At 43.4% G+C, this 26,055-nt stretch overlaps 1 protein-coding gene and 1 long non-coding RNA gene across 2 annotated transcripts in view; one reads left to right on the top strand and one right to left on the bottom strand.

Annotated features, from left to right (window-relative positions):
• LOC121000999 overlaps positions 1–5,273 on the bottom strand; it is a 30,479-nt gene extending 25,206 nt beyond the window's left edge. Inside the window, exon 1 of the long non-coding RNA XR_005778951.1 lies at positions 5,245–5,273. This is a non-coding gene — a long non-coding RNA (uncharacterized LOC121000999). The remainder of the gene's footprint in view (positions 1–5,244) is intronic.
• PDIA4 (protein disulfide isomerase family A member 4) overlaps positions 1–26,055 on the top strand; it is a 272,038-nt gene that overhangs the window by 230,861 nt on the left and 15,122 nt on the right.

Here is a 26,055-nt window from a genome sequence, read left to right on the forward strand (position 1 = left end):
AAAAATTAATAAAATAATAAAAATGGAAATCAGTCAGGAAATCCACTAGGCGGACATAAAACGCTCTTTCTTTTATCTTGAGACTCTAAATTTAATTTATGCAATTAATGAAAACAAAGGGGCAATCAATTATGCAAAATATATGTAACAATTTATTTATAAATGAGTAAAATTCCAATATAAAACTGACATGAGATCAATGGATAGACAAAATGACGCAGTACCAAATAAACCACCACTAGATGGTGGTATAATCCACTATCACTTTCTCACCAGCACAGAGAATTATTAAAGTAACATATGATAAGAAATAAATGATAATTTCTTTATCAAACAGAACCAATACTTAATACATCAAGACAAGCTCAGGATTTTCTGTTTACCAACAGGTTATAACATGACAAAATACAGATTAATACAAGAACAATAAATGTTGTCCCTTGACTCTGTCTCAGCCTATGACAATCAAAAATATAAATGATATTAATATGATATTATATCCCACTCAGCAACCAGACTATGGAAATATAATTTCACAGAGTTTTCCTCTACTCAGATAATGTATAATCTCCCATTAGCAATATGCATCTTTGCTAAGAGGACAACTAGCATTAGGGAGGTGATTAACACTATACGTTCCCACATATGGAAACACTTGACTATACGCTGAGAGGAATATCTTAATAATATCACAAGCAAAATATAACATACGTTACCAAGTCAAGGAATGGACAGGTTTCGGGTGTAATCAGTTCTCAAAAAAAAAACTCTTCCAGTGACCAAAAATTAATCCAAGTTTCTTTTTGTTGTTGAAGTAAATTGTTAGTTGCAGTTGTTTCAGTTGAAGAGTGTAGATAGATGGATAGATAGCTAGATAGATCTCCTAACCTCTTACATGCATAGTTTATACCCATGTTATCTAAGAATTCCTCCCCTTCTAGATTAGGGATCTCCAATCAGACAAGATGGGTGTGTTCGTATGCAGATACCAATGATGTCATTTTAACCCTTGGAACACTGGTGAAAATGCCATACTATTATCAATTTACCTCTAGATGGCACTGTCGTACTACATAACAATTCCAACATTAATTCTAAATATCTAATAATGACCTTAGTAACCTCTTGAACATACATCAGTATTAAGGGTTTCTTCCCGACATTTTAATTACCCCTAATCTAGACATGTTGGAGTCACCATCTCCTACTGTCTTCTTAGGGACAATGGACAATGGTTCCTTTTACTTAACATCCGGATTCATTAACTTGCCTACATGGCTGGCTAATAATATTTAGCTCTCCTCATGAAAACCAATTAGTAGGAAGGCAACTCAAATACTTTTCTAAACCTTAAAAAGTCTATATGGTCAGTGGATATATACGGCATAAAATATATATTCTAAATTATATATTTATATATATATATATATATATATATATATATATATACACACACATCGATACACTGTTATACATAGATGACATATTATATAAGTCAATTGGTAAGATATGTTGCAAATTTAAATACACCACACAGGAATATATAGAATATAATTATGAAGGCATGAATGGGACATTCATTACACCCAATGCTTCTACAAAGTAGACCTCCCTAATGATTTTGTAATGAAGTAAAATAATACATGCTATTCAAAATGGTTGTTTCTCACAGATACATGTCTGTAGGGCCCATTATAGTATTAACGGATATACTACATCTGCTCACTATAATTTTAAAAAGACAATATACTCTATGTCCCCACAAACATGTTCCCAAATTGAACTCAGCATAACCTCATCTCGGCCTGTTTTCAATCCTATAGAGAAATATCAGACTCTGGTTCAAATTGTGATTACACTTAAAGGCAATGGGCATTGCTATTTAGACATAATATCTTTAGATAAGATTGTAAATTTATGAAAATGCACGACAAATCCCCCCTTCATTCCAAAATATTCCACAAAGTGAGAATATATTTTGGAATGTCAAAAACTTTTCATATGTCTTCTTCATGGCTCACGGCGCAGACTTTGTCTATGGTGTTTTAGCCATAGTTTACCTAAAGTCTTTTTGAACTAATCTTATCCCAACGCACTGTTTTGGATGGTCCGCAAAACCTCAACCATTCCATAGATCCTGCAAAATCAGGATTAAAGTTCGATGAAGTTTGTTTTGATTCTTCATCTCCGCATGTATACTTAGTAAGTTACTTTTCAGTGAAACCGATCTCCAGTTCCAATGTTTTAATGGAGATGGAATTGCAACGGTTACACCTGTGGCAATGACAGCGGCCCACTACGCTAAAGATTATAGCGGCAACAAATGACAGAAATAAACCGTCTCGGTCTTTGACTCGTAGAAAGCTGCTCTCTGGTCAAGGTCTTTCTCGCTTGTTCCAGTATTTGCGTAATCCGTTCTTGGGAATATCCGATATGCGTTTGGTACCAGGTTTGGATCTCCGGGTTGACAGGATCTCAGACACGTTGAATTGTTTTTCGATGAAGACGCGTGGATCCAGGCTGATTGTAAATCTTCTGGGACAAAATCCTCTTGTTCGTCAGAATGAATCCCGCGGTGTCCTGCAGCATGATTCCGGATGAAGGACCTGGCACAACAATCGGTTCGGCGTGGAATTTCTCTCCCCAAGATTAGGATGACATAGATGATGGCAATGATCTTAGTCGGCATCTTGCGCCTAAAATATTGTATGACAAAATATGTGTATATGCATCTTTCACTTTTTATTCCTGTAAGAAAGAGTTAATGCTATCATATATTTTTGATTGGCATAGGTTCTTTTCTTGAACAGGGCAAGTCCTTGTTTTTAGAGGTTAGTTAAGAGATGTTTAGTTATAGAGGAAACACATGAGAGAATGGGTTAGTATACACGTTTGTTCATACATACCAATCCTAATTTCCGTCTTTAGATGGAACTGTAAAATCTCTTTACCTCTCCTCCTCAGACTCCTATCTCTCGAAGTCGTGAGCTAGGATGACAAACACGTAATTGATTAATGTGCACCCATTTTTCCACAAATTCATCCCCCTTAGGGATTTTTATCTTGTATACCACCTGGTGACAACTTTTCAATAATGACATAAGGTCCTTTCCATGAAGGTAGGAATTTTTCTCTCCTTCACTTGATTCCCGAGCGAAGATATAGAGATAAACCTGGATCGGAAATTTGATACTCCTTCTGAGTAGTTTTCAGATCGTAGTATGTTTTAGCACTCACTGCGGCTTTCTCTATATTCTTCTGGGCAAACGCAAAAGCATGCTGAAAGTGCTTGCGTAAATTTTCCACATATTGATGCGATGTTTAGCATTTATCAAATTATGATCTGTTGTCTGTATAATAAATGCTGGGGGTAACACCATCTTCCTTCCTGTGATCATCTCGAAGGGAGAAAGTTTGGTTTGCTGCGCTTGGGGTGGCCTGATGGCCATAAGAACCAAAGGCAGTTTGACATCCCCAAGTCCTTACCAGATTCATTGACAAATTTTTTTAGAACGTTCACGATGGATTGGTTGTAGCGCTCCACTCCACCACTAGAGGCTGGCCGATAAGCTATATGCAGCTTCCTTTTTACCCCCAGTATTTCCCACATCTTTGTCATACTTCACTAGTAAAATGACTTCCACGATCGGACTCAATGCGTTGGGGAAGACCAAACCTGGAGAATATGTGGTTAATGAGCAGAGATGCACATACGCTTGAACTGCATGTTTTGCACGGCAAACATTCTACCCATTTTGTGAACAAACAAGTTACGGTTAACATGTATCTGTTGCCTTTTGATGATGTGATTACTGGTCCAATGAAATCAATTTGGATGTCTGACCATGGCATGGACATCCCCCTTTTCATCTGTGGTGCCCGATGAGTGGGTCCTTGTGGCTGGAATTGAGGGCATATTAGACATCCTTGACAATTTGTTCGCACGTCTTGTAACATATGCGGCCAGTAAGCGTAGTCCCGTAATAACTCGTATGTTAGTTTTCTCACCTCGATGTCCAGCTGTTGGGGCATCATGGGCATGTTGTAGATCAGACCTCGATACGCTGCGGGTACTACCCATTGCGTGATACGTTTCTTTGAGGTCCTTATCAGCAATCCATCCTGTAATGAGAATTGGGACTTACCCTTCATCACAAATCCGTAAACTCCTCCTTACCATCACAGTCTTCTGTATTTATGGGACAATTCTGTGGATCCAGAATGTGGTATAAAAGAGACCAATAACTGGATCCCCCTTTTGGCCTGCAATGAGATCCTCACTAGGGGAATCTTGGCTCCATTGCAACACATTAGCTTCAGTTCCCTTTTGGGCCTGACTTCTTGTCGTTGCATCCACTTGCATAGTTCCCATGATGTCATCAACGTCAAAGACTTCTCCGTCAATGGCTGCTTGTTTGGCGAGGGAATCTGCTAGGTCATTCCCTTCTTTATCCATACCTGGATACTTTGAATGACCCTTTACCTTTTTCCAGTAAATTGTAAGACCGTGGGTGGTAAACCATCTCGTCAATCTTACAAAACATCTTACCATGCTTGACTGGCTTGTTGTTGCTTCTCATCATGTTGGATCTTTTCCATCCGGGGAATATTCCACAAAGCTATTACGAATATAATCAGAATCTGTGATGATTACAAACTCCTTAACATCATATTTGATAGCCATTTGTACGGCTTTGTACACAGCAGTAAGCTCTGCAACCTGGCTGCTTTTGGAACCAATTTTGTATCCAACGGATATCTCTGGGAACATATTATTCCACACGATTCCGACACCTGCAACCAGCGTGTGTTCGGATCCTACATCGGTATGGAAGGAACAGCCGTCTAATATACACATGTAATGATTTGCAGTACTCCTCTTCGTAAGATTTATATGGGGATGATGATTGTTCCTCCAGGAAAGTCATTCTCCTGTGACTCACCTTGATGTTCCGCATTGGTACATTCATGGAGTTCAGCTAATCCTTGAACAACTGGGTTCTTATTATTTTTGTTTATACATGATCTCCAACGGCCATCCCTTTAAGGGACATCGTCCCAGGCGGTTTATCCTGCTATTTGACAAGATTTCCATCCCTTATACCGATCACTCTGCAAGTATTGCAGCGGTTGGTGTGCAGTCTCCACAATGATTCTTTCACCTTGTATAAAACTCCTGAAATATTGTAAAGCCCACACAGTTGACTGTAAGGCTTTCTCACAGCTATTGAATTTTACCTCTACTGGTGACAAGGATTTGCTGGCATAGGCAATGATTCTGTTCCAGTTTTCCTGTTTTTGGAAAAGGACTGCACTCACGCTTTTGTCAGTGAAACCTGTTTCCACGAAGAAAGGTTTTCCCCCTTCTGGATAGGCAAGGCATGGAGCCTGGATAAGTTTGGCCTGAGTTCATTCACAGCTTGCTCATGACGCTCACTCCCATTCCCATTTTACTCCTTTCTTCAGTAACTGCAAAAGAGGTTTTGTAATTTCGGCATAATTATCTATAAACTTACGTGAATAGTTATACATGCCTAAGAATGATCTCAACTCCTTGAGATTTGTAGGTGACTTGGTGTTGATCACTGCTTCCACCTTCTTCTTCTGTGGGTTGATTCCATCAGCAGTGATTTCGTGACCTAGAAATTGACCTTGGCACGACACCATTGAGCCTTCTGAAAAGAAAGTTTCACACCAGCTTTCCCTCAGCTGGGTTAGTACATGCCTCAGTTCTACAATGTGTTCCTCAAAAGTTGTGCTTTTGATTAGGATGTCTCCACATAGGATAAGGTACCTCGTTCAGTGGCATCAGGCATTGCCTTATGCATGAACACAGCAAATTCATGGCCCGCATTTTATGTACCCGAAGGGGCAGTCGGGTCCATGCATATTGTTGCTTTCCAAATGTGAAGGCCATTTGTACTGATCCCTCTCGTCAATTTTAATCGTCCAGTATCCTTGTGCTCAGTCAAGGGCGGTGATGATTTTTGATCCTTGAATTTGTGCCAAACATTGGTCATTATACGGCACGGGCCATCCGGACATGTAACACGTTTGTTTAATTGTCTTAGGTCCGAGCAGAGACGAAATTGACCATTGGGTTTGAGGACTCCAAGTATCGGTTGATTGAACGAGCTGTGTATTGGGACGGATTATGCCCCTCTCTCCAGGTTTTTACGATTTCCGATAGTGACTCGTAAGCCGCCAGTGGAAGTCGGTATTGTTTGACAAAGACAGGGGGTGAATCTGGATCCGTCTGGATACTTGCAACTATTGTATGTCCTGTTTATCCACAGTCATTAGAATCCTTGGTGAGCATGTCCTGGAACTCTGTGAAGAGCTCCTTTAGCTGTTGACGCTCTGACTCATCGGAGCATGCATAAGCTATAGAGACTTGTTCCTCCACCCGCTCCTGAAATTCTGAATAGATTTCCGGCTGACTTAACTCGTAGGCTTCTTCAAGCTCACTGGTAAAGTCATTTTGGGTGTAGTGTACCTTATATTTTCCTTGTTGGCAGGATTCGTACTCCCTCTCATCGATCTCATGGTTGAAAACCAATGATGTTTCTTCGATGTGGCATGTCCTTCTTCAGAGCTGAAAGGATAAACAGAGTGTATATTGAATAACCCCTCAGGGGTTGAGGAAAAACTTTGTTCTACTACCTGTTCTTCCGTCAGGTATTCATCAGGATAAGTCCAATAACATCATTCTGGAATCCAAAAGTGTAGTATTCTGATTCCATAGCTAAACCAATTACGGTGTCCTTTTGCAAAGATATGCTATGGGGAATCATATTATGGACTACCATCTGTAATGGAACCTGATGGACGTTTATCATGGAGTAGGCTTTAACTTTAGGCGAGTTGTTGCATCCGGTTGGATAAACAGATCAAGGCATCTGCATTCTTCAGTTCTGTCCTTTTTCACTTGAATGGGGAGAAGAAACGGTTTGCATCCTTCAGGGATTTCAACCTCTTCAGCAACCTCAATACTTACGGCGTAGGGCATCTGTTGTCCCCCCTCTCAAGCTTGCTCTACATCCTGGAATCCCTCTGGGTCTCCTGGTAATCTGGACCATAAGGTTTTATTCACCAGATCAATCTGTACAGCAAATCTGTGTAGAAGGTCGTTACCTATAACATTTTGGTATCGTGGTCCATTTATCACGATGAAAACGTGTTCCGTGGTCTTATTTCCTATGGAGATAGACAAAAGACATCTTGCAACCACATTATGACTCTGGGAATTTCCATCCAGATCCTGAACCCATTGTTCCTGTGGAGAGAAACTTTTAATCATTTTAGGATTGGGGACCTGTTTTAATAGTCCTAAGCTTATGTAGCTGGCTTCGGATTTCAGATCCAGTTTGGCATATTTCACCCGGGTTATATTGTTCACTTGTATGGGAATCAATAAATTGTCATTGACCTTTTCAATCCGTACCATGGATTGAGTATGTTTGGTCAGGTCCGCGACTTTGTGATTTCCTCCTTCAAGAGAAATAGTTAATACATCATTATCCAAGGTTACCTTTTCGATTCTGTCCCTCTGGATGGTAATGATGTGAGCGGCACCGTTGACAGCTTCCTCGGGCTTACCATTGTTTAGGATCATGACATCCGGCATTTGATTGTTCTTGAAATGAACTTCAATCGAGTTAGGCCTCTCTTCAATCACGTGACAACTGCGTTGTGTTTGTGCATTGCAAGAGAATTCATATGCAATGGGTGTCTTCACCTGAGTCCAGACTGCTTCATTAATGAAGTCTATTATGGTACTCAACCTTTTCATAAGGTCAATTCCTATGATCAGCCGATCATATGGAAGATCCACAATCAATGTGGGGTGTCTAATGGTCTTTTTGCCAATTCTAAATGTCAACCATGATGTACCTTTTACCTGTAAAGCATCTCCACCTACACTTATCAAAGAGCCATCAAATGATCTTAATCTCTGCTTTTTTGTCGTCAGATCCATAATCTTTTGGAAATAACTATATGATAAGATGGTGGCTTGTGATCCGGTGTCGAGTAAACTTTTGATTGGTCCGATAAGTTCATTTTGGAGATATGATTCCACAAAATATCGGCAGTCAACCTGGAATAAATCACACAAGAAATTAGAATGTTTACTCATATGATTCCTCTGTAGGGTTTGACCTCTCTGCAGCTTCGTGACCTCTGCATTCCTGTGTCTCACAGGAGAAGTTGGAGGAGCAGCATCGGCCCCCACCCTTGGGGAAAACTGAATTATATCACAGTTTACAGCTGATTCATGACTAGAGGCTGGAATGATGGGATCACACTCTGGAATAGACGCATGGTCGCAGGGATCGACACGATTAGACTGTAAGACAAATAAAATATTAGACACCTCCTCCCTGGCCCCAATCTTAGGGTCAGGGGTACTGCAAGGAGAAATGGTATTAGTAATCACATCAGATTCTTTCACATCCATCTTAATGGCCTTGCAGTGGCCTGGGTTCTGACCCGGCCCAATCTGCTTTATGATGTTGAGCTGGGACCTGGAGTTGCCCCTAAAAAAGGTTCAGGCTGTTTTCCTGGGGATACCTGGGACAACTTCCTCACAATGTCACTCAACTGGGCCACTTGTTCTGCCAGCTGATCAAACCTGTTTGGTTTGTGCATATTTTGGTTTTGTGAGGCGCCCTGATTATTGGTGGGTGACCTACTCCTAGGTGAGTTTAAGGGTTCCTGCCTATCTTCCCTCTGTTGTCTGGGCCTGTTATTCCAGCGTCTGTAACCCTGGGAATCCCTATTGTAATAGGACCTATATTGGGGACCATTATTGTAATATGGACGGTAGTTAGACCTCCCAGCACCAGAATTATCCCCCTCTGACCCGTTGGGATTTTGGGGCTTGGTTTGCTTGGGTCCTACCTGTTGCCGCTGGGTTTGTTGGACAGGACCTGTAGACTGAGGGTACTTACGTGGCTGTGTTTCAAATCCCAAGCTAGGGTTTACCTTAGCTTCAGCTATATTTTGCTCTGGGGACTTTTTAAATCTTCTCTCACCTGTTTCATGGCATTCACTGATATTATACAGCGTGGTGGCAGCCGTCACCAACCTATCCAAGGGAGCTTCAATATCCAGATCTCTGGCTAGGCTAAGTTTGATCTGGGTTGGCATAGCATCATAGAACAACTGCTTAAACTCTTCAGATTCCCAGTTTGGGGATCTATATGCTAACCCATAGGGATTTTTAAGGATAGAGAGGAATTCACGGGGACTTTGATTGGGCCTACATGTAAGCTTATATATGTCTCGTTTTGCAGCAGTAATGGTTCGGTAAGGTCCGAATTCCAGTTTAACTTCATGCAAAACACTTGGCCAATCTTGAATTCCTCTCTCCCTAAAAGAGGTAAAGTAATGACGATATTTATCATCAAATGCCCATGGAAGGAATCTGATTCTGTCAGCATCAGAGTATAATTTTAAAGAATCCATAGTGGATTCATACAGTTCTAAGTGATTCGCTATCTGAGAAGAACCTTTCTTAGAGAACTTGGACACAGTGGTATTTAAAAACTTAATTATGCTGGATGAACTTTGCTCCTTTTCTGAATACTGGTAATTTTTCTTCCTAGAGACCACCTCAGCATATGATGGTCGCCTGGGACCCTGATCCTCTTTGTGGGTAAACACCTGTCTGCTTGGCAGGGAGTAAGATACATGCTTTCCCACATCACTATCAGACTCACATGCGCTTTCCCCACTCTCATGAGACACATATTGCACAGGTGATTTAACCCTAACCCTAACATGTCTATCCAAGGGAATATGAGGAGAGGAACTTCTAGGGGCTTCCATATTACTGGCACCTAGTAAGGTGGTTACAGTTTGCAATGCCTGGTTCAATTGGGTTAATGCCTCCTGTGTTATCACACCAACACTTTCAGGTTGCTGAGTGTCTTGGATGGGGCCTGCTTTAGGAGCATGTGATGACATGTCTGCCTGTTGGGGAGTAAGACATGGAGGGTCAGGATATCCCACAGCGTTAGATGGATCCCTTTCAGCATTGACTATATTATGGGCTGATCCATCTGTCTGCTTAATTTTGGAATACTGACGATATAAATCCTCTAAATCATTTTTTGCCTTTTGGTATGCATCATGGCTGTGACTAAGGTTGTACTCTAAGTCTTTGATCATCGCTTCTGTGGATTTTAGTTCTGATTCCATCTTGGATACGTATCTTTTTGTACCCATTATAGACTCATACCTATCTTTAGAAAGAGTACTGACCTCCAACAATGCATACAAAACAGGTGGCAATGCAGATAAGAGGTGTTGGTCCCTCTTGGAATTATCATTTGCCAAATCCATATATGTCAGGTAACTATCAACCATGCCACCTAACTTCCATATATCCCCACGTTCTTCATAGGCTCTTGCCTGCAGCTCATTAGTCCATTCATCTATATTTTTATCTAATTTCAAACGGGAATAAACATATCCGATAACCTTAGATATTATCTTTCCTGGGTCACATGGACTATCTGCTATAGCCTGGCTATTACCTGGGCCGCTGCCTGTTACATTCATGATTCTGATCAATAATCAATAATCAATACAGATAATAATAACAAGCTAAGAAGAAGTGTAGAATTTTTCACTATTTGCATAAATAATTTATAGAAATATCTCAAGATCTCAGCAGTGCCTCCATATTTGTCAAGGTATATCTTTTATATAAAATATAAATATTTTATATAAAAATATAAAAATTAATAAAATAATAAAAATGGAAATCAGTCAGGAAATCCACTAGGCGGACATAAAACGCCTTTCTTTTATCTTGAGACTCTAAATTTAATTTATGCAATTAATGAAAACAAAGGGGCAATCAATTATGCAAAATATATGTAACAATTTATTTATAAATGAGTAAAATTCCAATATAAAACTGACATGAGATCAATGGATAGACAAATTGACGCAGTACCAATAAACCACCACTAGATGGTGGTATAATCCACTATCACTTTCTCACCAGCACAGAATTATTAAAAGTAACATATGATAAGAAATAAATGATAATTTCTTTATCAAACAGACCAATACTTAATACATCAAGACAAGCTCAGGATTTTCTGTTTACCAACAGGTTATAACATGACAAAATACAGATTAATACAAGAACAATAAATGTTGTCCCTTGACTCTGTCTCAGCCTATGACAATCAAAAATATAAATGATATTAATATGATATTATATCCCACTCAGCAACCAGACTATGGAAATATAATTTCCCAGAGTTTTCCTCTACTCAGATAATGTCTAATCTCCCATTAGCAATATGCATCTTTGCTAAGAGGACAACTAGCATTAGGGAGGTGATTAACACTATACGTTCCCACAATATGGAAACACTTGACTATACGCTGAGAGGAATATCTTAATAATATCACAAGCAAAATATAACATACGTTACCAAGTCAAGGATGGACAGGTTTCGGGTGTAATCAGTTCTCAAAAAAAAACTCTTCCAGTGACCAAAAATTAATCCAAGTTTCTTTTTGTTGTTGAAGTAAATTGTTAGTTGCAGTTGTTTCAGTTGAAGAGTGTAGATAGATGGATAGATAGCTAGATAGATCTCCTAACCTCTTACATGCATAGTTTATACCCCATGTTATCTAAGAATTCCTCCCCTTCTAGATTAGGGATCTCCAATCAGACAAGATGGGTGTGTTCGTATGCAGATACCAATGATGTCATTTTAACCCTTGGAACACTGGTGAAAATGCCATACTATTATCAATTTACCTCTAGATGGCACTGTCGTACTACATAACAATTCCAACATTAATTCTAAATATCTAATAATGACCTTAGTAACCTCTTGAACATACATCAGTATTAAGGGTTTCTTCCCGACATTTTAATTACCCCTAATCTAGACATGTTGGAGTCACCATCTCCTACTGTCTTCTTAGGGACAATGGACAATGGTTCCTTTTACTTAACATCCGGATTCATTAACTTGCCTACATGGCTGGCTAATAATATTTAGCTCTCCTCATGAAAACCAATTAGTAGGAAGGCAACTCAAATACTTTTCTAAACCTTAAAAGTCTATATGGTCAGTGGGATATATACGGCATAAAATATATATTCTAAATTATATATATATATATATATATATATATATATATACACACACATCGATACACTGTTATACATAGATGACATATTATATAAGTCATTGGTTAAGATATGTTGCAAATTTAAATACACCACACAGGAATATATAGAATATAATTATGAAGGCATGAATGGGACATTCATACACCCAATGCTTTCTACAAAGTAGACCTCCCTAATGATTTTGTAATGAAGTAAAATAATACATTGCTATTCAAATGGTTGTTTCTCACAGATACATGTCTGTAGGGCCCATTATAGTATTAACGGATATACTACATCTGCTCACTATAATTTTAAAAGACAATATACTCTATGTCCCCACAAACATGTTCCCAAATTGAACTCAGCATAACCTCATCTCGGCCTGTTTCAATCCTATAGAGAAATATCAGACTCTGGTTCAATCTGTGATTACACTTAAAGGCAATGGGCATTGCTATTTAGACCATAATATCTTTAGATAAGATTGTACATTTATGAAAATGCACGACAAGCTTAACAATAATTCAGAAGTCAAGAAACGTGAGACATCAGATCTGTATGTATTCTCTTTTCTGAATAACTTTGTAAAACTACAATATAAACATAAACAAAACATATGTGTCAGTACATTAAACATTATACAGCAGCCTCACTCCATCAGTGAGAGTACTCACAGACAATTCCATCATTAGTCCAGGAATAGATCAAGAGCTCCTCTGCATGCAGCCTGCAAGATCCAGGAGCATTGATGAAATGGAGGAAATACAGTTCCAGGTTAAAGGTTACTGCCTCTGACAATACACTTCCTGTAAAGTTCTGGCGAAGTAGAAACTAACTTTGACCACTAGATGGCAGCAACGTCAAACATAACATTTCAGTATAATCTTTACAGCACATTACATCCATTTATTATGCACAAAATGAGCAGAACACTCCCTGTCTGGCATAATTATTATGTCACTACCTAAATAACTACTGCTATGCAGGAAAAACATATAAACAGGAAATGGAATCCTAGCTAATCGGAAACTAAAACTATAATGTCAGTTATAGGTCTAAGATAGATTTTGGAAGTCCCATTCTTTGCAATCTTGACCTCCACCTTCCTAACCTTGCCATCCCTGCTTGGTAGAGCATTGACAATAAGTCCTACAGGCCACTCGTTCCTGCTCTCTTGGCTGTCTTTCAACAGAACAACATCACCCACTTTTACATTTGGGCGATCCTCAGTCCATTTCCTACGGCGTTGCAGATTGGACAGATACTCCCTCTTCCATCTTTTCCAAAAGGTGTCTGCCAAGCATTGTACTTGCTTCCATTGTTTTGCATGACCTTGTGTTGTACTTATGGTTCCGGATGGAGCAGACAAAGAGTTCACTTTTTGAGTCAACAACATTGCTGGGGTAAGGACCATAGGTGTATCTGGGTCTGAGGACACAGTGTCATGGTCTTACCTTCTTGCTGTTCTCCTTCGTTTGACATGTGCTGGCGGCCATCTTGGTTTCTGGGTTTCTTGTAGCCTTCCACCCTGCGGCTCCTCCTTCCCACTGGGAGGAGCTGGATGCCTAGCTCATATATATAGGAGGTCTGTGGCTTCAGTTCCTTGCTTGGTCCTCCTGTGTTCACATGCTTCTAAGACTGCTGCTGCTTCTGGTTCCTGATCCTGGTTTCGTCTGACTACCCTGCTGGTTCCTGATCCTGGCTTCGTCTGACTACCCTGCTGGTTCCTGATCCTGGCTTCGTCTGACTACCCTTCTGGTTCCTGATCTCTGGCCTCTCAAAGACTCTGCTTCGGTTTCACCATTCGTTTGGACTTTTGCCTTACAGCTTTATTTTCAATAAAGCCTTCTTATTTTCACTTATCTCTTGTTGTACGTCTGGTTCATGGTTCCGTGACATTAGGACCAAGCCATGAGTTCTGACGGTACAGGGCCATCCTCGCTACCCATGCTGGTTGCCAGACTTGATCAGCAGGATCACCTGTTGAGTCGGTTCGCTGTGGCGTTGCAAACCCTGCTTGAACGCACGGCTCATTTCGCTCCCGTTGCCGATGGGTCGGTTGTCGCTCCTACTGCCGCTCCGGTTGTTGCGCCAGAGTCTACCCCGACACCTGTTGTTGCGCCTGCGGTGTTTCGGGGTATGACCTGTCCCTGCCCCTCTTCCACAGCGCTTTGGGGGAGAGCCAACTCAGTGCCGAGGTTTCCTTAACCAGGTGGGCATTTATTTCGAGTTGCTGCCACATGCCTTTCCTACTGAGAGATCAAAGGTGGGCTTCTTGATCTCGCTGCTCTCGGACAAGGCCTTGGCCTGGGCCAGCCCTTTATGGGAGAACAACAATCCGGTTTTGTTGCTTCTCTTCGGAAGGTATTCGATGTGCCGGCTCGTGCTGCCTCTGCTGCGAAGCTCCTTATGTCCATCAGACAGGGTTCACGATCCGTAGCTGAATACGCCATTGAGTTTCGTACCCTGGCAGCAGAGGTGGGCTGGAATAATGAGGCTCTGGTCGCTGCTTTCTCTCATGGCCTCTCGGATGCCTTGAAGGATGAGGTTGCAGCTTAAGGACCTACCAGTGGAGCTCGAGTCTCTTATTTCTTTCCTGATTTTGATTGACACCAGACTCAGGGAGAGACCTTCCTTTAAGGAGAGCCTGCGGAGGTCTTCTAACAGATTGGCGCCTACGTTTGCTGTCCCACCCGTGCCTCCCTCTCCTCCCACGCCTCCTGGGGATGAATTGTCTGGGGGTGAACCCATGCAGCTGGGGTTTGCTCGCCTGTCCGAGGGGGAGAGGGTACTCCGGAGACGCGAGGGTCGATGCATGTACTGTGGTCTCGGTGGGCATTTTCGGTTGGCATGTCCGAACCGTCCGGGAAACGCTCGTACCTGAGATCCTGTCGGGGGCAGATCTTGGGTGGAGTCTCCTCGTCCCCGGTTTCCCGTGTTGACAAACCACTGATCACTGTTGTCCTCTCCTGGGTCGGGGGCTCGGTGACGACCCAGGCGTTGGTGGACTCGGGTGCTGGTGGTTTGTTCATTGATAGTGTGTTCGCTGCCGCCAATTCCATTCCTCTGCAGGCTCGAGGTTCCCCACTGGCTCTTGAGGCGATAGACGGCAGACCCCTTCTGTCGTCACACGTGACTCATGAGACCCTTCAAGTGGGGATAGCCATTGGTGCCGTTCACAGAGAGTCGGTCTGTCTCCAGGTTATTTTGTCTCCACACTACTCGGTGGTCTTGGGGTACCCCTGGCTCCAGAAGCATAATCCGACTTTCGATTGGAGATCGGCCGAGATCCTCTCGTGGTCACCGCAGTGTGGGACTAGTTGCATCCATGGGTCTGTCAAGTTGCTGTGTACTTCCTCGGACTCTCTGTTGCCTCCTGAATACGAGGAGTACCGGGATGTATTCGATAAGGTGCGCGCGGTTGCCCTACCTCCGCACCGCCCATACGATTGTGCCATAGAGTTACAACCTGGTGCCGTTCCTCCTCGTGGCAAGGTCTATCCACTGTCGGTAGCGGAGAATGAGGCCATGGAGGAGTACGTGAGGGAGGCGCTTTCACGCGGACACATTCGCAAATCCTCGTCCCCGGCAGGGGCTGGATTTTTCTTTGTGAAAAAGAAGGGCGGTGAGTTGAGGCCTTGCATCGATTACAGGGGTCTCAATCGCATCACGATCAAGAACGCTTACCCGATACCCTTGATTTCCGAGCTGTTCGATCGCCTTAAAGGGGCCACGGTCTTTACCAAACTCGACCTGAGGGCGGCATATAACCTGGTAAGGATCAAGGCGGGCGATGAGTGGAAGACCGCGTTTAACACCAGGACCGGTCATTATGAATCCTTGGTTATGCCCTTTGGGTTGTGCAATGCGCCCGCAGTCTTTCAGGAATTCATCAACGATGTTTTCCGTGACCTGTTGCAGCAGTGTGTGGTGGTCTATTTGGATGACATCTTGGTATATTCTGAATCCATGGAGGCCCACATTCTGGATGTCAGACGAGTGTTGCAACGGTTACGAGAGAACAGGCTGTTCGGTAAGCTTGAGAAATGCGAATTTCACCGATCCCAGGTAACCTTCTTAGGTTACATCATTTCCGCTGAGGGGTTCTCCATGGATCCTGAGAAGGTTTCGGCTGTCTTACAGTGGCCCCAGCCCAGTGGTCTTCGTTCTCTGCAGCGCTTTTTGGGCTTCGCCAATTATTATCGGAAGTTCATCAGGGACTTTTCCTTGCTGGCCAAGCCTCTCACGGATCTGACCAGGAAGGGCAGTAATTCCCAGGTCTGGCCGCTCGAGGCCATCCGAGCTTTTGAGGCCCTAAAGTCCGCTTTTGTGTCGGCTCCGATTCTGTCGCATCCCAACCCTGGGTTGCCCTTTGTCCTCGAGGTGGACGCGTCTGAGACGGGAGTAGGCGCCCTTCTGTCTCAGCGTAGAACACCAGAGGGTCCTCTGCTTCCTTGTGGGTTTTACTCCCGGAAACTGTCTTCCGCGGAGTGCAACTATCAGATTGGTGACAGGGAGTTATTGGCCATCGTGCAGGTCCTTAAAGAATGGAGGCACTTGCTCGAGGGTTCGGTGGTTCCGGTTCTCATCCTGACGGACCATAAGAATCTGACCTACCTTTCTGAGGCTAAGAGATTGACTCCACGTCAGGCCAGATGGGCTCTGTTCTTGTCACGTTTTAATTACGTGGTCTCCTACCTACCCGGTTCCAAGAACATCAGGGCGGATGCCCTATCACGGCAGTACTCCGAGCTGTCCAGGGAGGAGTCGATTCCGACTTCGGTCATACCTCCGAATCAGATCCTGGCCGCCATTCGCACCAGCCTGACCTCTCCCCTGGGTGAGCAGATTTTGGCGGCTCAATCTGGTGCTCCCTCTGGGAGACCCAACGGCAGATGTTTTGTGCCTGAGGAGTTGCGCACTCGGTTGTTGCGAACCTACCATAACTCCAAGACCGCGGGGCATCCTGGAAAGAATCAGCTGTCCTGGGCTGTTTCACGTCTGTTCTGGTGGCCTTCCCTACGTTCCGACATCGCCGCATATGTAGCGGCATGCTCCGTTTGTGCCCAGAGTAAGTCCCCTCGGCACCTTCCATTGGGCCTTCTGCAACCCATAGCCACCGGGGAGCGCCCATGGTCACACCTGGGGATGGATTTCATTGTGGACCTCCCTGCATCCCGAGGCCATACGGTCATTCTCATGATTGTGGATCGGTTTTCCAAAATGTGCCACTGTGCTCCTCTCAAGAAGTTACCCTCTGCACAAGAGTTGGCCACGATTTTTGCCAGGGAGGTCTTCCGGTTGCACGGTTTGCCCAAGGAGATTGTGTCGGATCGGGGGAGTCAATTTGTGTCCAGGTTCTGGCGCGCCTTTTGCTCCCAGTTGGGGATTCATCTCTCCTTCTCCTCGGCCTACCACCCTCAGTCTAATGGGGCCGCAGAACGATCCAATCAGGCCTTGGAGCAATTCCTTCGTTGCTATGTCTCCGATCACCAAGACAATTGGGTTGACCTTCTGCCTTGGGCTGAGTTTGCCAGGAACACGGCGGTGAACTCTTCCTCTGGAACGTCTCCCTTCATGGCCAATTATGGGTTCCAACCTGCCGTGTTACCGGAGGTATTCTCTCCCCAGGATATTCCGGCGGTGGAGGATCACCTTTCCGTCCTACGTGCTTCTTGGGTACAGATCCAGAAGTCCCTTGAGGCCTCTGCGCAGCGCCAGAGACTCCAGGCTGATCGCAGACGAGCGCCTGCTCCTTCCTACCAGGTCGGAGACCGTGTATGGTTGTCCACCCGCAACCTCAACCTTCGAGTGCCCACTCCCAAGCTGGCGCCTCGCTTTGTTGGTCCCTTCCGAGTGCTTCGCAGGGTAAACCCGGTAGCCTATGCCCTTGCGCTTCCTCCTGGCATGCGGATCTCTAACGTGTTTCATGTCTCCCTGTTGAAGCCACTGGTGTGTAATCGTTTCACTTCCTCGGTTCCTCGGCCTCGTCCGGTCCGAGTGGGCAATCATGAGGAGTATGAGGTGAGCAATATCCTGGACTCACGCCTGGTCCGCGGTCGGGTGCAGTTTTTGGTCCATTGGCGTGGTTATGGTCCAGAGGAGCGTTCCTGGGTTCCCTCCGCAGATGTCCATGCTCCTGCCTTGCTCCGAGCCTTCCACGCACGCTTCCCTCAGAAACCGTTTTTTGCTCCGCGGAGGAGGGGCCCTTAAGGGGGAGGTACTGTCATGGTCTTACCTTCTTGCTGTTCTCCTTCGTTTGACATGTGCTGGCGGCCATCTTGGTTTCTGGGTTTCTTGTAGCCTTCCACCCTGCGGCTCCTCCTTCCCACTGGGAGGAGCTGGATGCCTAGCTCATATATATAGGAGGTCTGTGGCTTCAGTTCCTTGCTTGGTCCTCCTGTGTTCACATGCTTCTAAGACTGCTGCTGCTTCTGGTTCCTGATCCTGGTTTCGTCTGACTACCCTGCTGGTTCCTGATCCTGGCTTCGTCTGACTACCCTGCTGGTTCCTGATCCTGGCTTCGTCTGACTACCCTTCTGGTTCCTGATCTCTGGCCTCTCAAAGACTCTGCTTCGGTTTCACCATTCGTTTGGACTTTTGCCTTACAGCTTTATTTTCAATAAAGCCTTCTTATTTTCACTTATCTCTTGTTGTACGTCTGGTTCATGGTTCCGTGACACACAGGAACTATAGGCCTGGCATTCATAATAGCTGTAACCTCTGCCATAAAGGTGCTTAAAGCCTCATGGGTCAAGTGAGCAGTTTTAGTTTGTAGCAACATAGCGTCCAAGATTCGCCTGGCAATACCTATAAGTCTCTCCCAGACACCACCCATGTGTGAAGAGTGCGGAGGATTAAAGACCCATGTGCATCCTCTGTCTTGGAGAAAGTCTTGCATTTGTGATTCGCTGGCACAAATGTTAAGTTCCTTGCAGGCTCCTACAAAGTTCGTTCCTCTGTCAGAACGGAGCAGTTTTGCTGGGCCACGAATTGAGAAGAATCTCCTTAAGGCATTAATAAAGCTTGATGTTGACATGGTTTCAAGTAGCTCTATGTGAACAGCTCGGGTGGACAAACAAGTGAAAAGGACTGCCCATCGTTTACTGTCTGCGCTGCCTCCTCTAGTGCGGCGAGTTAAAACAGACCACGGACCAAATACATCTAAGCCCACATTGGTGAAAGGTGGTTGAGCAATTACTCTGTCCTCTGGTAGCTCTGCCATCTTTTGACTTTGTAACCTTCCTCGCAGCTTGCGACAGATGACACATTTGTGTATGACAGCTGATACCAAGCGTTTGCCACCAAGAATCCAGAAACCTGCGGATCTAATAGCACCCTCTGTGATGTGTCTCCCTTGGTGAACTACTTGTTCATGATAGTACCTAACAAGCAGTGTCGCAATGTGGTGATCATAAGGTATAATGACAGGCTGTTTCTCTTCCTCTGTAAGTTCTGCAAGAGACAAACGTCCACCTACTCTCAACAACCCATTTTTGTCTAAAAAGGGGCTAAGCTTCCTAAGACGGCTTAGTTTTGGGAATGTCTTTTGTTTTTTGATGCAGTCAATTTCCTTCTGGAAATGTTTGTTTTGAACAGAAGAGATTATAACAGACTTTGCCTGAGTAAGTTCTTCTAGATTGACCTGTTCATGGAAACTTTCCCACCTTCTGACCTGATTGCTGCTGGTTCCCCTCTGGAAGGTTCTAGCGACATGGATGAGTCTGGCTAGGGTCTTAACTAATATCTTCCAGCAAGAAAATCTATCAAAGCAATGTGAGTGAAGTGTGGCTTCAGAAGCTCTGGTGCTGAAGCTTGTAATTTCAAATCTGATTTCAGGGTCAGCTTCAGGCTCTATGAGTGGAAAAGCATTAGCAGTGTCTATCTGCTCACAGTGTGGTTGGTACAGAAAGGATGGGCCTGAGAACCATATAGAGTTCTGAAGGCATGCTGCTTGAGTAGGCCTAGTAGCATAATCTGCAGGGTTTTGATCCTCTGTAGAGAGGGCCTGTTTATCATCATCTTTAGTTTTCTGAAATACTGTTATCCCTAGATTGTCTATCTCAATGTTGGAATTGACTTCTTCTTTACCATATAGTGTAGGAGAGTCACAGTGTTGTGTTGACCTGCCAAAGCTTTCCTTGACAATGAAGTTGTTGTGACAGGGACTGAGAAGGGATGTGCGTCCATTTGTTAACACAGACATCTTCAAAGTGCTAATGTTGTCAGGCTGGTGCACTGTCCCCTGGCAAACTTCTCCTACAATGACCCACCCCAGGTCCAGTCTCTGTGCATAGGGGGCGTTATAAGGTCCATTGATTTTCTGGCGTACCTTGTGTACTTGCAGGATATCTCTTCCAAGAAGTAGAAGGATAGAAACATCTGGCTCAACGACTGGGATGAGGTGAGCAATTGAGCGGAGGTGAGGGTGGTGATGAGCCACTTCTGGAGATGGAATCTCAGTTTTGTCATCAGGTATCATGCCACACTCTATTAGGGTAGGAAGTGGGAACTGCACTTTCTTGTTGAAGGATTCAATGGTAAAGTCAGTAGCTCTTCTCCCTGTGGTTTCAATTGTCCCTGCACATGTCCTTAGAGTGTATGGAACTGCACTTGCCTTAAGGTTAACGATATCAAAGAAATCTGACTTTGCAAGGGATCTGTTGCTCTGTTCATCTAGCACTGCATACATTTTCACTGCCCTTTCTCTCTTGCCAGTGGGATACACAGTCACTAAACAGATTTTAGAGCATGATCGTGCACTCTTGCCTTGTCCACATACTTCTGTGCAATTAGACATTACAGAGGAGAGTGGGGTCTCTTGTGGCTCCCTGCCCTGATCTTTCCTGGGTTCTACAGTCTCTAGTGGGGCAGGAGCAGGGCCAGGGTGTAAAGCTGCAATATGTCTCTCACTGCCACATTCTGTACATTCTACTGGTATTTTGCAGTCTTTGGCAATGTGATAAGTAGATCCGCAGCACTTGAAACAGATGCCGTTTTGTTTAAGAAAGTACATCCGCTCTGCAATGGGTTTGCTTCTAAAGCCTTTGCATTTCTTTAGTGGATGTGGTTTTTTGTGTATTGGACAATGTCTATCAGGGTTTTCTATGGTGTGTACCTTGTGGGTGCTTTGGTAGTCTGTGACTTCTGAAGGTACAGCTGTTTTGTGTGTGGATACATAGGTCCTACCGTGAGGTCTGTGAGGTCTCTCAGGTCTGTGTGATTGATTGCCGCTGGTGGTGAAGGCGAAACTGGGATCACTTCGGATTTTCGCTTGCTGTCGGACAAACCTAGAAAACACAGAGAAAGGGGAAAGGCAACTCCATAATCTACTTTGAATTTGCCTCCTACAGACATCCACTTGTCTTGCAGATTTGAGGGTAGTTTCTCTACTATGGGATTAGTGCCTCTAGCTGTATCTAGATACGAAAGTCCTTGCAAGTAGCCATCCTCTTTGGCATATTCTATCTCTAGTAGAAGATCACTTAGTTCTTGTAGTCGCACGTTGTCTCTGTAGCCCACCCTGGGAAAGACTTCAAGTTTTTTCAACAGTGCTCCTTCTATTACCTCTGGGGATCCATACGTTTCTTCTAGTCTTTTCCAGGTCATATTGAGTCCTGCTCCAGGGTTGAACAGGTTTGCTCTTCTCATCCTCTTAGCATGCTCTGCTCACTCAGTACCAAGCCATTTTATCATTAAATTAAGCATTTCTGCTGGTGATAAGTTCAGACCTTCAGTGGCATTCAGAAAGGAAGATTTCCATGCCCAAAGGTTTTCAGGACAGTCATCAAATTGGATAAAGCCTGAGCTAACCATTTCTTTGCGGATGAGATATTTGGTGACATCCACTGCACATTGTTGTTCGCGTATGTAATCTATAGGTTGAGGTGATGGGAACACTTGTTTTTTGTTCTTACGGGTTTCTGGTGCTTCCTTCTTGGTTTGCTGGCAGCTGCTGACCTCATGTGGTTGATTGGGCCTGCTCAGGGGGTATGTTGATCTCTGCCTGAATTCCTTTGCTTCAGGTATAAGAGACTGTTCCTTTGTATGCGCATCAGTAAGGCTCTGGACGTACTCACTTGTACGATCTGCAGAGAATAGAGGTTTTTCTGGAACCTCTGAGTCTTTATATGATTTTTCACTTCCTGACCGACTTGTTCCCATGTAGGCAGCGGCCTCTGCTTCAGCAACTGCAACCTGTCGCTGCAGGATGAGCAATTTTGATTCTAAAACCGCTTCTTCTTGTGCTATGGCAGCTTCCCTAGCTGCTCTCTCTTGTGCTATGGCAGCTTCCCTGGCTGCTTCCATAGCTCTCTCTTGTGCTATGGCAGCTTTCTTTGCTGCTAACTCCTGTATCATCATGGCTTCTTTTTCTGCATACTGTAGCTGGACGCGGGCAGCTTCTGCCTTGGCACGAGCTCTAACTGCTGAGGAACTTGCTGAGGACATCTTGCTAGCCCGTGAAGTTCTAGAGACATGCGACTTTGCATCGTCTTGCTGGGCACTGGGAATGTTCTCCCTGCCTTGCTGTGTCGGCGGTAGCGTGGCATCAGCCTGGTACTGTGTTCCTGATCTTAGACTCATGCTGCAGTAATGGCGTCTCAGTTTATTCCAGACCGCCACGTGGGTTGTCTTTTTACTGGCTATTCCAGACCGCCAAGTGGATTGTCTTTTTACTGGCTATTCCAGACCGCCAAGTGGATTGTCTTTTTACTGTTCTGCTTCGCGTTATTGAACTGTTGTATAACACTAGTCAGACAGCTTAACAATAATTCAGAAGTCAAGAAACGTGAGACATCAGATCTGTATGTATTCTCTTTTCTGAATAACTTTGTAAAACTACAATATAAACATAAACAAAACATATGTGTCAGTACATTAAACATTATACAGCAGCCTCACTCCATCAGTGAGAGTACTCACAGACAATTCCATCATTAGTCCAGGAATAGATCAAGAGCTCCTCTGCATGCAGCCTGCAAGATCCAGGAGCATTGATGAAATGGAGGAAATACAGTTCCAGGTTAAAGGTTACTGCCTCTGACAATACACTTCCTGTAAAGTTCTGGCGAAGTAGAAACTAACTTTGACCACTAGATGGCAGCAACGTCAAACATAACATTTCAGTATAATCTTTACAGCACATTACATCCATTTATTATGCACAAAATGAGCAGAACAGGCGTTGTAGGGAGGTCATACAGGCACGTGAAGGCCACACACACTACTGAGCCTCATTTTGACTTGTTTTAAGGACATTACATCAAAGTTGGATCAGCCTGTAGTGTGTTTTTCCACTTTAATTTTGAGTGTGACTCCAAATCCAGACCTCCATGGGTTGAAAAATTTGATTTCCATTTTTTTATTTTTGTGTGATTTTGTTGTCAGCACATTCAACTATGTAAAGAACAAAGTATTTCAGAAGAATATTTAATGAATTCAGATCTAAGATGTGTTATTTTTGTGTTCCCTTTATTTTTTTGAGCAGTGTATATTACATCTCTGGATCTACATGTATAAAACCTCTGATGTTGTATGTCTGTCCTGTATAAGGGTGTACAAATGTGTCCCCTTTTATCATGTTTTCACAATTGCAGCTTCCTAATCATGGGAAATTTCCCACTTTTAACCCTATATCTGTTTTAACCAACCTATCACGTAAGTTGGTATTTTTCTTATATGCCATAAGAGGGGGAGCATCAAATTCTCGTATTGTCGGTAAGCCCTTATGTAAAATGTGCCACTCCTTCCTCAAAATTCCCACAATCTTGCCACTATGCCTCCCAAATGTAGATACAAACGGAATTCTGTCTGTCCCACTTTTAGCTGGAGCACTTTTAGCTGAGATATTAATGGTCAACACCCTATCACTGGATTTCTGTAACAATTTGCAAGGATAACCCCTTTTGGAGAATTTCTCGCACATCTTGTCAACTTTGTCACAAAAACATATATCATCAGATACCACTTTCCTCACTCTCAACAGTTGCCTCCATGGGAGTGATTCGATCATACACTGGGCATGGTTACTGTCATATCCCCCCTCTACATATACCCCTACATCACAGGTGGACGTCGTTTGTGTAAATTCTAATTAAAGAGCAGGCCTGTTTTGGGCTTTAACCCAAATAATGCGGATCCGTCTGACAAATGCATTGCAATACCGGATCCGTCTCTCCGGTGACATCCGGAAAAACGGATCCGGTATTTATTTATTTTTTGCTGGATCCGGCATTAATACATTTTAATGGAAATTAATGCCGGCATTCTGGCAAGTGTTCAGGATTTTTGGCCGGAGAGAAAACTGCAGCATGCTGCAGTATTTTCTCCGGCCTAAAAACGTACAAGTGACTAAACTGATGCATACTGAACGGAATGCTCTCCATTCAGAATGCATTAGGATAAAACTGATCAGTTTTTTTCCGGTATTGAGCTCCTGTGACTCAACACTGGGAAAAGAAAAACGCCAGTGTAAAAGTACCCTAATCCCGAAGTTTCCAAAATGGGGTAACTTTTTTGGAGTTTCTACTATAGGGGTGCATCAGGGGGTCTTCAAATGTGACATGGCAGCTTAAAATTATCCTAGTGAAATCTGCCTTCCAAAAACCAAATGGCGTTCCTTTTCTTCTGCGCCCTGCCGTGTGCCCGTACAGCAGTTTACGACCATATATGGGGTGTTTCTGTAAACTACAGAATCAGGGCAATAAATATTGAGTTTTGTTTGGCTGTTAACCCTTGCTTTGTTACTGGAAAAAATGGATTAACCACTTCAACCCCCCTAGCTGAAACACCCTTAATGACCAGGCCACTTTTTACACTTCTGAACTACCCTACTTTCACCGTTTATTGCTCGGTCATGCAACTTACCACCCAAATGAATTTTACCTCCTTTTCTTCTCACTAATAGAGCTTTGGTGGTATTTCATTGCTGCTGACATTTTTACTTTTTTTGTTATTAATCGAAATTTAACGATTTTTTTTGCAAAAAAATGACATTTTTCACTTTCAGTTGTAAAATTTAGCAAAAAAAACGACATCCATATATAAATTTTTCGCTAAATTTATTGTTCTACATGTCTTTGATAAAAAAAATGTTTGGGTAAAAAAAAAATGGTTTGGGTAAAAGTTATAGCGTTTACAAACTATGGTACAAAAATGTGAATTTCCGCTTTTTGAAGCAGCTCTGACTTTCTGAGCACCTGTCATGTTTCCTGAGGTTCTACAATGGCCAGACAGTAGAAAAAACCCACAAATGACCCCATTTCGGAAAGTAGACACCCTAAGGTATTCACTGATGTGCACAGTGAGTTCATAGAACTTTCTTACAAAGTCTCATATTCCACTAACTTGTGACAAAAAATAAAAACTTCCATGAACTCACTATGCCCATCACGAAATACCTTGGGGTGTCTTCTTTCCAAAATGGGGTCACTTGTGGGGTAGTTATACTGCCCTGGCATTCTAGGGGCCCTAATGTGTGGTAAGTAGTTTGAAATCAAAATGTGTAAAAAATGACATGTGAAATCCGAAAGGTGCTCTTTGGAATGTGTGCCCCTTTGCCCACCTAGGCTGCAAAAAAGTGTCACACATCTGGTATTGCCGTACTCAGGAGAAGTTGGGGAATGTGTTTTGGGGTGTCATTTTACATATACCCATGCTGGGTGAGATAAATATCTTGGCAAAAGACAACTTTTCCCATTTTTTTATACAAAGTTGGCATTTGACTAAGATATTTCTCTCACCCAGCATGGGTATATGTAAAATGACACCCCAAAACACATTCCCCAACTTCTCCTGAGTACGGCGATACCAGATGTGTGACACTTTTTTGCAGCCTAGATGCGCAAAGCGGCCCACATTCCAAAGAGCACCTTTAGGATTTCACCGGCCATTTTTTACAGATT

The sequence above is a fragment of the Bufo bufo genome, chromosome 5, assembly GCF_905171765.1.
Source record: "Bufo bufo chromosome 5, aBufBuf1.1, whole genome shotgun sequence".
NCBI lineage: Eukaryota > Metazoa > Chordata > Amphibia > Anura > Bufonidae > Bufo > Bufo bufo.